The 17,930-nt window shown below is 38.6% G+C and overlaps 1 protein-coding gene across 10 annotated transcripts in view; it reads right to left on the bottom strand.

The window, feature by feature from the left end:
• The window catches only part of TAFA5 (TAFA chemokine like family member 5), a 655,021-nt gene that overhangs the window by 247,365 nt on the left and 389,726 nt on the right, over positions 1 to 17,930 (bottom strand). The window lies entirely within an intron of this gene.

The raw sequence follows: 17,930 nt of genomic DNA, 5'->3' as shown, positions 1-17,930 counted from the left end.
CAAAGACAACAACAAAAAATATATATAGACCAAACTATCAGTACAATACTTCTAGGCCTGGGATATTTTTAATTAGGACATTTAGTGTAAAATAAACTATAATCAGGATTCAAATGCAAAACTCATTTTTTTACCATTAAGGTTATACAAGTATACTTTAAAAAGATATTAATGGAAGAATCATTAGTCTGCTAAATTAATAGGAGTAAATGTAAATATTTCCAGCCTCTGTTTTAAAAAAAAAATCCTCTATTCACAATTAGCTTTTCATTGGCACCAGTGAAGACTACCACAGAATGGCAATCATATATTGTGCACCTGAAATGGAAATAAATATTACTGTACTGTAGGACTGGAACCAATGATAAAAGGCTCTGGTAGATAAAGAACCCTTATAAAACATATAAAAACATAATGATTTGGATTCAATAGCTACTGAATATCTCATAGAAAACAGGAAAGGTCTTTGAAGATAGTTATACCTTATTTTCCTTGACATGTGTATAGCTATTGTTAATGGAACTCTTATAAGCTACTAGTTATCTATACTTATTCAGTCAGTCTGTCTCTGCAGTATAATGAAATTCTGGCATGACTGTAGAAAGATAGTAAGTCTTACTAATGGAAGTATTGTGGTCACAGATGTTTATCAGTCTATAGTTGCTGAATACCAGGGCCCATTTTGCAGCTGTTATCATACAGTATTTAGACTCAACAAATCTGGTATATACAAAGATATTTGGAAAGCTTGTTCTAGTATTCCACAGAGACCTTTGCCATATAGGCTGGAAATGGTAGGGGGGAAAGCATCTCAATTTCTGTTGCAATTTAAATTCTATTCTTTTCTCACAGGAATTTAAGATCACAGTGTGCAAATAACTACAGCATTAAACTTTTTTTTTCTTTTTTCCATTTTAAGGCTATATTCTATAAGCACAAAATAAAGAAACTGCTTTATTTCAGTGCTAAAATTTGTCCTATGAAGCATGATTTTCTAATAAACAGCCAAATCTTAATGTGTTCATATAGATATTCTCTGTGTATCTGCAAACAATATAGCCATCTTGTCCTCAGGCTGATGAAACCCTTCCACCATTCTATCAGGCTTTTTTTTCCTATCACTCATTTATACAACATCTATACAGATATGTTTACATGCTATTTTATAAGAGGTGTGTACTATAACTACTATTATTAAGCTTGCCAATCATTTGTGGCTGATTTGTCTTTAGGTAAAAATATGATTTCCTTTGTTTCTAACTTCTTTTTAAGAAATACTCCTTCAAGGTTTTTTGTACTATAAAAGAATAACAAAAACAAGCTTTTCTATGGTACAGCTATATTCTAAATATACTTTTTTCTAAATAATTGGAATTTGAAAATTGTTACACACACAACTGTAAATAACACTTCAGTGTTTGCTAAAATAAATCAAAACTCAAACAACTGAAATAGGAAAAGCTTCAGCAATAACAAAGATGAAATCCCACTTCACTACTATATCATTCAACTGTTGTGAATATCAAAAGCCAAACATCCAGACCATTCATGTTAACCTGTTTTTTTTTTCTTAACCAGGAAACTAAATGCAATAAAACCATAACAAACAAACAAAATAAATATGAATGAAACAATACAATTGCCAAGTGCACGAGTTAAGAATACAACAGAAACTAAATCCCAGTTATAATGCATAAATTACAGCCCTGGATCTACAGAATTGCCAACAAACCTACCATTATACTAAGGGGTCAGTTTTATGGACCTTGATGAAACTACCCAGAGTTCATAACATTTAGCATGTGGATAAATGCTTTCACATTGGAACATATTGATAGTGTTATGGGGGGTTAAGTGCAAAATTCAGTACAACAAACCTGAATTATCATTGTTCTTGGAACTCCGGTTCCTTTATTTCCTGAAACTTATCTGTGATTTCAACGGCATAGTTTTAAAGAGGAGTTCATTTAAAAATCTAGGGGTTTTTTTTTTGTTTGAAATTGTTCAAATAATTCCCAAGATTACCACAACAGAGAAATTAAAAAGGGAGAATTTCTATATTTAAAATTTTATCTATTTTGTGTCATATACAGATTACCTATACACAATTTCAGTATTTCACCTATAAAGTTTGCTAGATCAAAATCCTAAAAGGTGTTTTTCTGCAGATATAAATGTATGTCACATAGGGCTTCACTTACTTCAGAAGTTTTCACTCTCCTGAGCAGTGCGCACAACTACAGTCTTTGCTATGCCTGTTATTTGCCTAGTCTATCAATCAACAAGGATATGGTTTAAAAAGAAAATAAAAATGTAAAATCACGAAAGAGAAGAACCCTAAATTTAACAGGAAACTTGGGTGTAGTGTCTTATTTTGAGTTCTTCTTTATGTTTTTTCTTTAATGGCTAGACTTCAGGTTGACAGTACGCTTTTTAAATGAAAGACATATGATGCATTTTCCTTTTTCATTCAATATTGATATATAGTAACAAAACCTGCCTGTTATCCTATAAATATGTGTAAGACGTGAGTGACCTCTTGGTTACACTATAAACTGTGTATCAATTTTATCATTTAAATAAGATATTAAATATAGAAACTAGATTGAAAATGGGATAACAAAAGCTTGGTTAGTATGAACAAAGAACAGATTCAAAACTGGTGCCAACATTTAATAGACAGGACTATAGTAAATGTGTCAAAGAAGATTCCCAATTCAAAATTCAGGCAAATAGGTATAGTCGATTATATAACTGATGATTGATATAAAGGTGGAAAACAGCAACTATCATAAAAAGGTATTGACATACAAGAGCGAATTATAAAACAGTTAATTTGGAAACATCTGAAGCATGGGAGTGTTTATTAGTAGTTAACATGGATTTGTTAAAACCAAATCATGTCAGAATAAAAACTTTATTACTTTTGCTTTTTGGGGGGGCAGAGACAGGTGCGGGCAGGGGGAGGGGCAGGACTACCAATTTGATAGATAAAGAAAACACAATGACCATAACATGCTTGGACTTAATTAAGACTTTTGACACACTCCTGCATGTCATTTTCATAAGGAAATTGGTGAAATGCAGCCTAGAGGTGACTACTGTTATATGGATAGATAGCTACTTGAAGAAAAAAGAAAGGCCTTTTTTTTTTCTTTTTTTTAAGGTGTCTTTAAAGGAACCTGGTGGGCAAAGCTAGAGCCAGTTTTATGGATCGGTCCATAGGCCCTGTCCAGTAAAAAACGCCTTATGGATCAGCATCAAAATGGCAGGTCTCAAATGGAGATGTGGTCTGGGTTGAGTCCTGTTTAGCAATTTTATTAATGATTTGGATTCAGGAATAGAAAGCATACTGATCAAGTATAGAGATAACAAAACTAGAATGAGTTGTAAAGTCTTTGGATGATAGCATTAAAATTCAAAAAGTCTTGGTGAATTAAAAACTGTGCTACTGACAACAAATTGAAAGATGAAGACAAATGTAAGGTGCTATACATGCAGAAGATAAAATAAAAACACGACACAGAATGGGAGATAAGGGGCATGAAAGTATGATTCAACTATAGTCAGCAAAATGGAAATGTCATAAGAAAGCCAATCTAATTATGGCTTGCATTAACGTGGTCCAGAGCCAGCGGTCAGTCCCGGACTTGGCATGCTCTCAGGGTGAGGCTCCAGACCTGCTGTGCTGAATCAGGCCTGCCACATGGCCTCAGATACATTGCATGGGGTCAGGTCCGGTTTGTGGCCCCAGACCTGCTGTGCCAGAACGAGCTTGCTGCATTGCCCCAGACCTGATGTGCAGGGTCAGACCTGGTGGGCAAACCCAGACCCAGTCTGGCGGATCAGGCCATAGGCCCTATTCGGCACATAGGGTTGGCAACAGACTCAGGATCTAGCTTGGCTTCCCAGATGCTGCTACTTAGATACTTAAGCAAGGTAAGATTTTTTTTTCCCCAAGATACCTTATATAAAGCAGGCTATGTGGGTTATATATGAGAAAATACAGTATATCCCATTTTGGGCTTGACATTATAAGAAGAATAGAGAGAAGATAAAGAAGGTCTAGAGATGATTGGCAAAAATGGTAAAAGATTTGGAAAGCCAGCTGCATGAGGAGAAGTTAAAGAAAGTTGGTATGTTTACCTTGCAGAAAAAGTATAGTACAGGGCAACATGGCAGCAGTTTTCAAATATTTGAAAGTTGCCATGAAGTTGAAAAAATTGTTCGCCCTGACAAATATTATAACTTAACTAATAATACATCAAAGGGATCAGAGCAAACCAGTCCTCAAACATACATTCACTTCTATCCTATAAGAGGTGAATGTAGGTTTAAGGGCTGGTTTGCTCTGAGCCCTTTGATATATTAGTGAAGTTATAATAAGGGGTTAAATTTGGCATGCATAAAACTTCAAAAGGTCAAATGTCTATTCACACTATCCATATAGACTGAGACCTCCAGCAGTTCATACAAATGCACAACTATCTATGCTGTTGTGCATAGAGAATCCAGAAATTCCTACTAGAAGTCAACCACTGTGGCTAAGTACACACAGTCAAACAGCCCAAGGCTGAATCAATTTAATCTTTACAGGTTAATCTAAGCTGCATAGACTAAACTGATAAGCAAGTGAATGGACATTCACCTGATTCCAGAAGCCGAGATGCACCAGAGCACGCCTCCCTGCCTGGCTGGAACAGATCACTAGGGCCAAGGCTAGACCACCCACTCCACAAGGAGGGGTTTGTGGGGGATATGCAAGGGGGGTGGAAAGGGAAAGGGGATGGAGGGGGGGAAGGCACATACCTCCAAACCTCTGCACCCACAGCAGCACACAGGGCTGCAGATGGGCTGAACCAGCTCTGGGCAGGAACCGTCTCTGCAGCCAAGTGGGCGAAACCTGGCATGAGAGGGAGCACCACGCCTCTATGGCTGCCAAGGTAAGGTGCAGGAGAGATGGCAGCAGTGCAGGGTTGTGCATCCTGCTGCTCCCAAGTGGGCAAGGGGTACCTCACCTTGGTGGCCATGGCAATACAGCACTCCCTCCCAAGACAGGTCCTGCCTGCCGGACCGTGGAGGCGGCTACTGCCTGGAGTTGGTCCAGCCCACCTGCAGCCCTGCACTGTGTGCATGCAGAAATCAGGGGGGGTGGGAGGGGCATGTGTCCCCTCCTCCCCCCCCCCCACATTACCTATGCTCCCACCCCCCTGCCCACATAAACCTACCTGGAGGGAACTGCTCTCCACCATACTGCCTGGCTGCCATGTGCATATGGTGCATGCACACATGCATGTGGCACCACCTTCCTCTCTGTGTCCCATGCCCCCCAGCCTTAAGCAGCTCCTTGCAGGCTGGAATTCTGCCAGCCTGAAAGGGAAAACCTTTGGTTTCTCAGGTTTTTCTCCTTTAAAGGAAAAAAGTCCATATTTTTATGCAGCAAACAGAATATATGGATCCCTGGGTATGAGACTGTTATGCTCTGAAACCCAAGTGTAAGAATTTTAATTTTAGATGTTGTTGTAATGTAGCATATGCAAAAATCTCAGACAAATTAGACAAACAGACCATTGTGGAACATTTTAATGTTCTTCAGGATGAAAGGCACATACAGAACATTATTGTTATTACTGTCAAATTATCATCATCTTGAATGCATACAGAATAAAAACCAAATTCAGATATTTTCCTTTAGGTGGGGATTGAAAACTGTATTGCTTCTGCATTTTCTTTGAGCAGGTGAAACTACAGTAATGCTATGATTCCTGTTTCATCTTTACTTCATTTAGAGCTGTGAAAGCCTGAGGCTGAGACTTACTGGCCTCTGGTCTGTTCACTGGAGTTTCTTATTAGATTTCACATTGTGTCACTACAATGCAATGGGAAATCATAATGCATATGAAGATCAATCTGGAGCTCTGCAAAAGATTTCACACACAAATGACCTCAGTGAAATCTTTCTTTTCCACTTTATTTTGATTAGACAAAAATATTTACTTTAAGGCCATGATGTGTTGCTGATACTGCAATGTTCCCACAAAAATATTCTTCCCTTTCCCTGGGTTAAACACTGTGTGTAATATATGAGGCTAAATGTATTGATGGGAGAGCAAAGAATGTAGTCATTGCCATTTCTATTCAAAGAATTTCACATAAAGTGGTGAGGAGCTATACCACCTGGTAATGGACATTTGATGATAATTGGTATAGTTTGTTCCCCAGTGTAGGGTCATAAACAGAGCAGGCAGTCCCAATCCAAGTGCAATCTAATGGTAAAAATGTGCGTTCATCAAAAGCATTTGTAAGAACTCCAAAAGTAAGGGTTTTTTTGGAGAGTCACTTACTTATAAACAGAAGGGTGGTACACTCCAGCAGTTAACCTATACTGGGTGCATCTACATGAGGCATTTACTGCAGATCTGTCTAATTAGCTCCACAGTAAAGGGCTACACATGCGGCCCTATTAAGCCATAGGAAAGTAACTCCACTGTAGATCAGTACTTGTAAATACAAGTACTATTCTGTGGTGGCGTTCTTTAGTGTGCAGCAATACACATGTAGACACTGGTGGGGCTGGCTAGGGCATGAGAGTGCTTCAGTGCAGGGGCTACCTGTCAGCTAGCCCCACCCTGGAGTACCCTCCTACCCCAGCCAGCCCCTCCACAGCACAGGCTGTTTCGACCTAGCTCAATGTGCTGTGGTTCTGGGCACACATGTAAACACAGTGCCTGGGAGCAATAAACTCCAGTGTGATGTAAGCTGGATTTTATTAATTCATATTAATTTCATGTGTAGACACAGCCACTGCCATCTTCCTTTCAATACAGTGACAGAATTAAGGTGTTCTAGTGAGTGTCTTCCAGCATAGCATCCTTATAGATCAGTAAACTGGGAAAATCTTTGCAAGAATACAAAACATAGGTAACTAAAAAACTACACCTCAGTAGTAGCAGGAAGGGTTTCCCCTTCAAAGACGGCATATTTTATCCTTGTGATAAATATTGGGGTACATAAGTATAAGAGCATATACTGAGGTAAGCATAACTGCTTAGCTAAAACAAGGTTGTTAGAATCAGTGATCACTGTATCTAGCCCACAATCACTGTTTTATGATTTGCTTAAATTTAAAATTCTGCACAATCTATGGAAATCTAAAGCCTGAGTTTAAGTAACTTGCTGTAAAATATTGGTTTTCAAATGAAAAACACTATCACTCAGACCACATTCCACCTCTATAACTTCTAACTTTTGCTGTTGTTAGTTGAAAACAGTATGCAGGTTACAGTGCATAAGCCTGTTCAACCCAGGGAAATCCACAACTCTCCTATTTCTCTCACTGAGCAGTTGCTTTGCTCCCAGAGGACAATCCTATTCTGTACCATGGAAATGCAGAACACGACTGTCCTCAGAATGGGAGAACTATGCAGCTTCAGAAGGTGATCCCATTCCACCCAGGGAGGCCCTTCACTTTCTCATTCTTCCAATAGGCAGGCTTAAGCTCTTCTGTCATGTAGCGATTCACTTTGCTCAGAGACAGATGCTGGAATTCTGCTAACACATCAGCCTGAATCTGCACATTTAACCGATAGGCAACAGCACTGACTTCAGAGGGAGGAGGAACTGGGAAGAAGAGGAGATAGACCACCTGCCTTTTGCCCGTAGCCTATCAGGAAGGGAACTTGTCTAGGAAGTGGGAGACTGGGGACCTTTTTCAAAAAGTTTGCTGGCATTGTTTTTCTCTACCTAAGGATCTGCGGATTTATGGGCTACCCTAATAGAACTGGATTTCATCAGGGCTCAGATGAAGGTAAGCTAATCTAGGTGGGTGAGGTTGGTTGGAAGATGTGAGAGAGAGAGAGAGAGAGAGAGAGACAGAGAGAGACAGAGAGAGAGAGTGTGTGTGTGTGTGTGTGTGTGTGTGTGTGTGTGTGAAGAATGTAAACAGATGGTTCATGGGATAAAACCCCCAAAGAAGACAACCTATGTACATTAATAAATGGAAAGTACTACTCTTTTCCTGCTATAAACATATTTATATAAATAAATATAATTTACTGCTTTCCAATCTACTTGACATTTGTATTGCAACCATTCATTCTACTCAAAATGCTGCTCTTAAACCCATTCCCCTTTTGCATTTCACTCTCCTTTCAATTAAAAAAATCCATTCCACAGCACCTCATCTTCTCCTGAAATCAAATTCAAATGTTCATCTTCACTGCACCATTGCCACTTCCTATAGCTCTGATCACAACCTTGGCTCCTGTCTGGACCATTGTCAGTTCCTTCTGTGCTTTTTTCTTTTTCTCTCCCTAATCCTTTGAATCTCGGACACCCTATCTACTGTGATATTTTCTTAGGTCACAATAATTTAGGACTCAATTCTGCTCTTTTCAGAAGACCTGAGCAAGGGACAGAGGACTGCTGTACCCTCTCTGGAGCAAGGAAGGCATAAAATACCTCCTGTGGTGTAACTATATTAATCAAATATACTGACACAGGGGTGAAAATTCTCTCTACCATCCCATCGTTTTGCCAAGTTATCAGGGCAGGTACAGTACAGCTATGGATAACTTTCTGCCCTTCTCAAAACGCTAACTGCAATTTGAATGGTTGTAGCAAAAAAGTACCTTCAGAAAGCACCTTACTTACTCAATTCTTTTTACAACTGCACAAACCAGGATATAATCTTGCCCTGACTACCAGTGCTTAGTGGCTGGGTCTTCCCCTTGTTTATCTGTAGAGTACCATGCACTCCTAGGATGCCGCAGAAATAAATAGCAGTACAGTTGTGTATTGTAGGGTCAGATTAAAATTATTGCACCAAAGAATTATGAAAAAAAGTTAAAATGTTACTGCAACATAACATTCTTTCTACCATGACACGAGACACAGGACATCTCACTTCTGAGTGTATGAAGGCAGCTTTTTGGGTTTCCCCTTCAAATAGGGCATCTTTTTCTGAATCAGCCCTGTGCAGAGTACCATGACAAAGGCAAGTGAAGATAGATACACAATAGCATTAACTATGCTGCTGCCACGGTTGCTGAATGTAACTGTACCTCTAAGGCTGTCACTATTTATAATTATTCAGTTTGAGGGTTGTTATGTTAGGTTTGTTCTGACTTGTCATTCAGTATCACAAACACTAGACACAAAAACATCAAAAATAAACTGTTGGTGGCTCTTAAAATGCTGTTTCTAAACTCTTTCCTCAATGAACCTTTAATGAGGAGTTTTTCTATTCAAGCTCTTCAAGCTTAGTTAGATTGCTTGGAAAAATGAAAAAATACTTTATACTTATCATTTTCAAAGGGTCACCTAGCAATGACTAGGTGATGACACTAAGATGTGGGGCAAGGTGGACACACTTGAAGGGAAAGAGAGGCTGCAAATAGATTTAGACAGACTACAACAGTGGGCAGATGAGAATAGGATAACATAGATAAATGCAGGGTGCTGCACCTTGGGAGAAGGAATCCACAGCATACATACAAGGAAGTTCCCTTCTTGAAAGCACAGAGGCAGATGAACATGAGCCGCCAATGCCAGACCGCAGCCAGCAAGGCCAGCCATACCTTGTCATGCATCCAAAGATGCATCTCAAGCCGGTCCACAGAGGTGATACTCCCCCTCTATGCAACTTTGGTCAGGCCACAGTTGGAGTACTGTGTCCAGTACTGGGCACCACACTTCAAAAGGGATGTGGCCAGCCTGGAGAGGGTTCAGAGGAGGGCCACCTGCTTGGTGAGAGGGCATCAGGACAGGCCCTATGAGGAGAGACTGAGGGACCTGAACCTGTTCAGCCTCAGCAAGAGGAGGCTGAGGGGGGACCTGGTGGCTGCCTACAAACTCATCAGGGGAGATCAACAGCAAATAGGTAGAGCCCTTTTCTCCCCAGCACCATCTGGGGTGATGAGGAACAATGGTCATAAGGTGATGGAGAATAGGTTTAGGTTAGAGATCAGAAGGCAATATTTTACAGTTAGGGTGGCCAAAATCTGGAACCAACTTTCCAGGGAAGTGGACCTTGCCCCTACCTTGGGCAAATTCAAGAGGAGGTTGGATGATCATCTGTCTGGGGTCTTGTGAACCCAGCATTCATTCCTGCCTGTGGCAAGGGGTCAGGCTAGATGATCTGTCCAGGTCCCTCCTGATCCTAGCTGCTATGAAACTATGACTAAACTAAACTAAGGCATAGCATTATCAACTAAAATAGTTGATAATGCTGTACCTCAAGACCTGAGCTACTCAAAGAAATCAGATAAAATAAACTCCTTTAGGTTTTCTAGTCTATCCCTACTAATGTGGAAATACAAACTATAGTGAATTATCTAGTATTTTGTCCAGTTCGCTGTTAAATGCCCTCAATAATGTGGTAGCCCTTCCCTTTGAAACTATTCCACAGCCCAATATTGAACAGCATCCTATCATTTTCTGCTGAAATTCCATCAGATCTCATAGCAGAAACAGGATTAGAGTGCATGGGTGATTGCTCACTAGGAACAGAAGGTGAAGCTAGTAGCACTAAGTAAATAGTGAACTGAAATCCCTAGTGTGCTCTTGAAAATGTTATCCTTCAAATGAGACAAAAAAGCAAGGTACTAAATATTTGAGATAAAAAAGTCCCTATAGCACTCTTTGCACAAGTAGCAGTGTTAACCCCTGGTCCTGACCAAGTTACAAAACAAGTAATTAAATACTGTTTTGCCCCATATTCTTCAGAACTGTCAATACAAAAAGATACTACTTTGCTATCATAAACCAATGACCTGTTGTCACATTTGACCCCCAAAGGAAGCTGCCTACTAACAAGAAACTCCTGGTTAAAGTTAGTTATACACAGTCTCTCTAGGCTCTTTCATGATGAACTGTGCTCAGAAAAAGGAAGCTTTTATTTGCATAAACAGACATTATCATCACCATTTTTTCCTGATCACCTAAATTTTCCTACTTGTGTGTCCTACTTACCATATTCCCTTGCATAACCCACACTTCCAAATAAAACATATAATTTATTTTTGGAAGATAGAACATAGAAAAAATATTTTTCCAGACAGCCAACTAAGTAACATAGAGTAAGACTTCTGGAAGTGCACACAGCCCAGGAAAGCTGGTATCCCAGCAAGCAGTCTGGGAAATCCTGCAGGAACTTCCTGGCATGGTAGGACAACAACAAGCTTAGACCCCCAGACTCTTCCAAGAATAGTAATGACTGTTATTTCTCTACTGTAAATAGTTCTTTATATAAGTTCCTATAAATCAGAGGTGTCAAACTCATCTGGCATGGGTCTGGTTGATGGTCTGGATCAAACCCATGGAATCCCACCCACATGCCTGATCAACAGCTTATGGCACCTGTACAGACTTGTCTCATCTGGAGCACTAACCTGAGTGCCACGTACAGCCTGACCCAAGACCCAGCCCCAGCAAATGCCATGAATCTGAGTCAATGGGGTAGAACCAGGGGCCAGATAATGGGGCTCCACTGGCCAAATCCAGTCCATAGGCTGTGTGTTTTACACCCCTGCTACAAATAATAAAGTGCTATTTCCATACCACACGTTTCATTAAGATACTACAGATGGCATACAGAAGCTTGCTAATCCTCAGCCAGTTCCACCAAAAAGCTACTATCACACCAGGGTCTGAGACAGGGCCAACACTATACCTGTGCTGTTTGCAGCCCCAGGGAGAATTCTTGGTAGCCGTGAATTACAATGTCTGCTTCCTCTAGTCCATGCTGCTTCTATTCCAGTGAAAAAAAAATCAGCTTCCCACCTTAAGATATGTGTTCCAGTTTTGGAGGACTGATTTTTGGGGGGAAACGTGTGAGATATGTAAGTAAACAGGTATGCTCTAAATAGTCTCTCTTCAGCTTTGGTGTTTATATCCATCAGATACTTGAAGACAGTTACTGTTTGTCACCTCCTAAATTACTGACATTTTCTTTGCCCTATCCCCTAATTAACTTCGACACAAAGATATTTCATAAGCTTTATTATTTTCTAGACTGAGCTAAAGCATCCATTTGCCAAGATGGCCCATTAGTTTCTACACATATTCAAAAAATCAACTAAGGATTTGGGGTACTCAACCTGAGACATTAAAAAGCTGTAATGTTCAAACAGTATCTAATAGCAACCTCATGAAACTCTAAAGGTAGATCAAGTTGGTTGCTCTAAATCACAAGTCCCCTTTGGTCGGTTTCTTTATGCAGAGTCCTCACATCTGTGTTTAGTTAAATCCATCATAAATAATTCTTCTTTGACCTTTACGCTTACAGTTCAAACACTTGCAAATATATCTTTACTCCTTCCCCTGAGAAAGGACTCCTCTAGGGTTGTTATACATCTGGTTTTTGCACTGTTTTTTCTTCTTTTTTAATAGCTGTTTCCGTCATGTCTGCATTTACTCCTGGTGTGAATCTACAATTGAAAGCATTTTATCTCCATGTTTCACATATATAAACTGACATTGCTGTGGATGCTACCACTATTTACCACACTGTCTACTTTGCAATTTTCACTTTCTGCACCAGATGTTAGGCAGGAATCACATTCCAGTTTCTAACTCATGCTTTACTGCCATACCGAAACAGAAAAATGTTATAATCTTTATTTGACTGTGTGAAACTAGGTTTTTACAAGATTTCATCAGCTGGTAAAGCTGTTTAGGTTCTTGGTGCTAAAATGCAACTAAAACTCCATATATTTTGGGGATAGAAAACAAATTGTAGTAAAACCTGGTTTTCATGTATTTCTAAATGAATTCTGACTCACAAGGTGGAAACTGTCATAACGAGCCAGGATTAGACATTTGTGCATAGTAACAGGGAACTGATGAGTCATCCTTACACATTCACTTCAACTATCAGGGATATCTACAGTTCAGATGATAGTGGCTGGGGGCAACTGCAGAGAAAAAAAGTGCTCTACATGTTTTAGTGGATCAAAAATAAAGTACATAGACAAAGGTGAAAATTGTTGTCAAGAAGCCCCCACATTTGTGAGTTTTGAGGATTTATTATTAATATTATTACTGTATTATTATTAATTTAACTAGGCACACAACTGAGAAAATAGTTTTCATTATGGAATGATGACCCTTGAATAGTTTTTATTTTCATCCATAGAGTGGCAAAGACAGGTTTGAATGGTCAACAAATTGGATTTTAATATTATTTGTATGTATAACTAAAGAGAGAAAGCTAATATTCTACTCTGCGAGAGGGGTGTGAGTGCGTATGTGTGCATGCATGCGCATGTGTGTGTGCGCATGTGCGTGACCGAGAGACCAATTTTAGTATAATTAAAATTTATTTTAATTATTCAAAATAAATAAAGTTGTTTTAATTATAAATAATTAAAATACTAGTAGTTCTTAGGTACATCCATCACAACAGAGCAACATAGACAGCAAAGAACGATGACTGTATCTACCAGTTTAAACAATGTATATAGGCAATGGCCAAAAGATTATTTGAAAGACACTCCTCTTCCAATAACACACATCATCCCCTTAGCAAAGGCACTCAGGACAAAATGTGCACAGTTCTAGCAGAGCTTAAAAGCTTCATGATGAACTAATTAGGAAATTAAAATGACATGATCTATGTCTGCTCACACCCATGCAGATACACCATTTCATACTTATTTCTTATTACCCCACATAGCATTTAACTCCGTCTTGATAAAATTAATTAGAAAAGTTAAATCAGATCCTTTAAAACACTGTGCTACTTCAATTCTTACACACTTCCCTAGATTCAGAGACGTCTCAGCATCTACTAGAATGAAGCTCTGTTTCACTGAACTACATCTTTAAAAAAAATGTAGAAATATTGATCAAACTGATGACCCAGGGCTGTGTAACTGAAATCATGAACCTGATCATGTTTCTATCCAGGTACTAAGAAAAAGTCTCATACTATCCAAGTACAATTATCTGCCCAAGCAGGATAAATCCTCAATAGTTTCAGGGTGCCAAACTGCATTAGCATCCAAATTGCAGACCTGTTATTAGAATCTACTTTTTGAGTATGATATGTGCCTGATCTGAGTCCTGACCGAGTTTTGGGAGGAGTCTATCTAGCTAGAGTGTAATCCACCTCTATTCATATTTTAATATAGAGAGAAAAGTTGTTATTCACCTTCAGCCTAGGGACCATGCAGAATGTTAGACTAGGATTATTTTTTTTTTCCAGATCATTACAAGCATCATTTTCTCCAGTTTAATTATTTTCAGATTCCCTCATCTATACCCTTGCCAGTGTCCCCACGAGAATAAAAAGCAAGCAGTTTTACAAGCTCCCACCTATTTAACTCCCTAACTAGCCACCAGAATAGGCAGTTGTTCTTCTATCAATGCAATATAATTAGTTCCACTTTTCAAGGGGCAACTAGTCCCTGATCTGCTCCTAAACTTAGTTTTCCTGCATGACCACACAGAGCACAGTCACTGTTCCAGCAAATTAGCATCTGTCTGCACAGTTTTATACAATCTCCTATAAATGTCAAATCCATCCAATCTTGCCTTTCTGTTTTGCTTGCATCAGATTTCCATATCTTAAACGTAGCAAAACTTACTACGTGTGCAGTATTTACCATGACAGGAAACATCATGCCATAAATAAAATAGTACTGCCACCACTGTGTTCTGCTTCAAAACAGGGACAGTTCCTATCCTCCATTTCTAGCAATTGTGATACTTGTATTTTTGTGAAACCGGGATGCATTAAGAGTGAAACACCTCAGGTATTCAACATAATTCTGTTTTATGTGGGTGAATTAGGATTCAATTATTAATCAATTTTGACCTCCGCGCCTCCCAACAGGCTCTCAAACCTAATGAGGAGAGGAAAGCAGGAAATTATTGATTGAAGTTAATGTAGCTTCCTCTCAGATCCTGAATTCTAGGTTAAATAAAATCAATTGATGCCTAAATGAAAGACATGTTAAGTATCATGTATGAACATTACATCAAGATGGAGTAGAGAACACTGAAACGAATACTTGAAAAAGAAAATACTATGCGTTAATTAGTAAAATGATGTCTATGCCTAAGATGTGTCAAAGAGCTCTATAAAATGGCAAGAAAAAACTAATATGAAGGATTATTTTTCTCAAGAAGCTGATTTAAAAAAAATAAGATTTAATTCCTGATGGTTATATATAGGTGAAAATATTATTACTTTATTAATATCCTGTAGAAAATGACAAGTTTTCAAGACTGGACTCATATTTTAGCACTTCAGTGAAAGGTATTTCATATGGTAAAGAATAATAACAAAATGCAAGTGGAATTTTGCCTTTTAATTACTGACCTGACCTCACAGTAATACACCTTGTAAAGTACAATACTGTACATACATAACTAGTAGGCTGCATTTCTGCCTCTCCTATAACTTCCAATATTTAAACTGTTCGTGTTTGGACTATACATGGGTTAGTTACGTTGATGACAATACAGATTGCTTTATCTTATGAAAGTGATGTTATGACCTGCTTCTGCAAATTATGATCTAAAAAAAGAGCATCTATTGTTTACCACTGACTAGAAAATGGAAAAGAACATAACTGTGTAAATATTGTATCATACAACCACTTCTCTTGCATTTATGGGAATAAAACTGCACCTCAACCAGATATTTCTACAGTTAGGTAGTTGTCAGGTCCAACAGGAAAATAATCTGTATAAGGATCAGGCTTGAGAACAGAGGGAACCCTGACACCATTTTTTCAAGCTACACTAGAAAACTACTACAATTAAGTGAATGACTAGAAGACAGGAAATCCGAGTTCCTCATGCAAGCTGAATATTTCCAAAAAAACCCCGAACAAAATAAAACAAAAAACCCCCCAAAAACCTACCTTTGCCCTTCACGTTCTACGGAGAATAAATCCTGAACTGCGCATGTTTATTTTTAAAAGAGCTTCCAGCTTCCTGGTGTTTGAACCCGCCTGCCTCATTTCTTACGAAAGGACACTAGTTAATATATCACTGGAAATCAGAACTGATTTTGGTAATCAACTCTCAGGACATTCTCTAAAAGCAATCTCAACAAGTGCAATTTCAGACAATGCTTGTCAAGTTTAAGAGTCCTTAAATTACCCACTCTATTTTCCATGATATTTGACACTCAGAATTCAGTCCTTCAGAAAATGTATAGTATAACTAGATATACTCAAGAATGATACTCAACGTGAAATAGTGAGCAAACTGTAGGTGGATACCGTGGAATCTATTACCAAGACCTTACATTGTTAACTTTATTAAAGAATTCAACAAGGGCTCTCTCTTATCAGACGTTTCCATAGTCTTACATTGTGCCTTCTTAACTACTGCTTGGTCATTGTGACCTTCAGTGCCGTATACTAATTATTAAAGATCTGAAGTCTTATTCAGTTCCCTTTGCTTCACAAACTGTCCCATTAAAACCCATAAGATTCAAAGAACAAAGCCAGAGCAATCAAGCTGTTGATGTAATGAACTTATCAAAAATGCTTCTGAAAAAATATTATTACAGATTGTTATTTTTAATTTCTGATGTAGGAAGCAGAAAATCAAGTAGATGAATTACCAGTAAGTTCTTGAGATCAGTAATAAAGTTCAAGGCCTTTCACCAGTATGTGTGGCAAAAACGTACCATATGCCTCCTTCATAAGAAAGCCCTTATTAGGCATTTTGGATGGAAAGAATGCTACAGTATAGCCTCATAAATCCGAGTATCAAACATCCAGAATTATTGAAAATCTGGCACTTTTTAAAACTACACTCCATGAGGGAGTAGCAGCGGCTAGTCCTGGAGCAGCGGAAGGTGGAAACTTGCATGCCGCCACCATCCACCACCCAGCACCACCGCTCCATGTGCAGCCACTGCTCCAGGACCAGCCACCACTACCCAACCCCTTTCCCTGCCGCTCCAGTTTTAAAAATCCAGAATTTTCACATTTCTGGAAGGTGACTGCATCTGCATGAAAGTCTCTTTTTTGCTCCCTATTTTGCTTTCACTATTGTTACTACTCTGTAGAGCAGTTCTGTCCCTGTTATAATTTTTGAGACATAGCTATTTTTTTCCCAAAACACACCGACTTTCATGCACATTTTGTTTTTGGAAGCAAAAAAGAGGACTCATATTACCCTGTCCCTAGCAACCACAGATAAAGTGGAGGCACTTTTCTTTTGATACACAAAATTAGACTCTACCACTTTAAAAGCTGAGCCAATTTAACGTTAAGCATCCTTAACTGCTTCACCAACATTTTTCAATGATGGCTTGATAATACAAAACCCACATTTGCCCTAACAAAGCCTACCTCGTATTTTCAAAATGAGTAACTGAGTGTATGTTGACTTGTCCAATTTGCTAACAAACTGGCCCACAAAATTTGCAATACTAGGTAAGGTTGTCCACTAAAAAAACATACCTTAAGCTTTCAAAGAAACCACTGGGAGCAAGAGAATTTTAGAGACTGTCTCAAAAATTATAACAGGGACAGAACTGCTCTACAGAGTAGTAATAATAGTGAAAGCAAAATATAAAAATAGAATATATGCAATGTCCTATATTTAGCTTTGTGGGTAGGCACTGAAATCCACTTTGAGATGTCTTCTTTGATCGGCAGTGGGTGAGAACAAATTCTAATGCAGTGGTAGGGAATTCTCAGCAATAATTTTATTTGAGGACCCAAACTATTATGCAAGTCATTTTTCAAAGGCAGTCCATGAATTTATTACATCTCCATATTGAAGAATCTTTCTTTTGTTGTTGTTAAGAGTCTGGATCAAAACCCAACATTTTATGTCAACTATTTTTAGCAGGAGTCTTATTTCATTTTTCCTAACTGTAATATGAAAGCTTACCAATAAGTTTACATCAGCAGACTTACAAGGAAGACTGAACCATTGCTAATGTCTTTCTTAGTTGT

This window comes from Alligator mississippiensis, chromosome 4 (assembly GCF_030867095.1).
Source record: "Alligator mississippiensis isolate rAllMis1 chromosome 4, rAllMis1, whole genome shotgun sequence".
Lineage (NCBI taxonomy): Eukaryota > Metazoa > Chordata > Crocodylia > Alligatoridae > Alligator > Alligator mississippiensis.
Note: the sequence above shows the minus strand (reverse complement) of the source record. Positions and strands in the feature narration are given on the sequence as shown.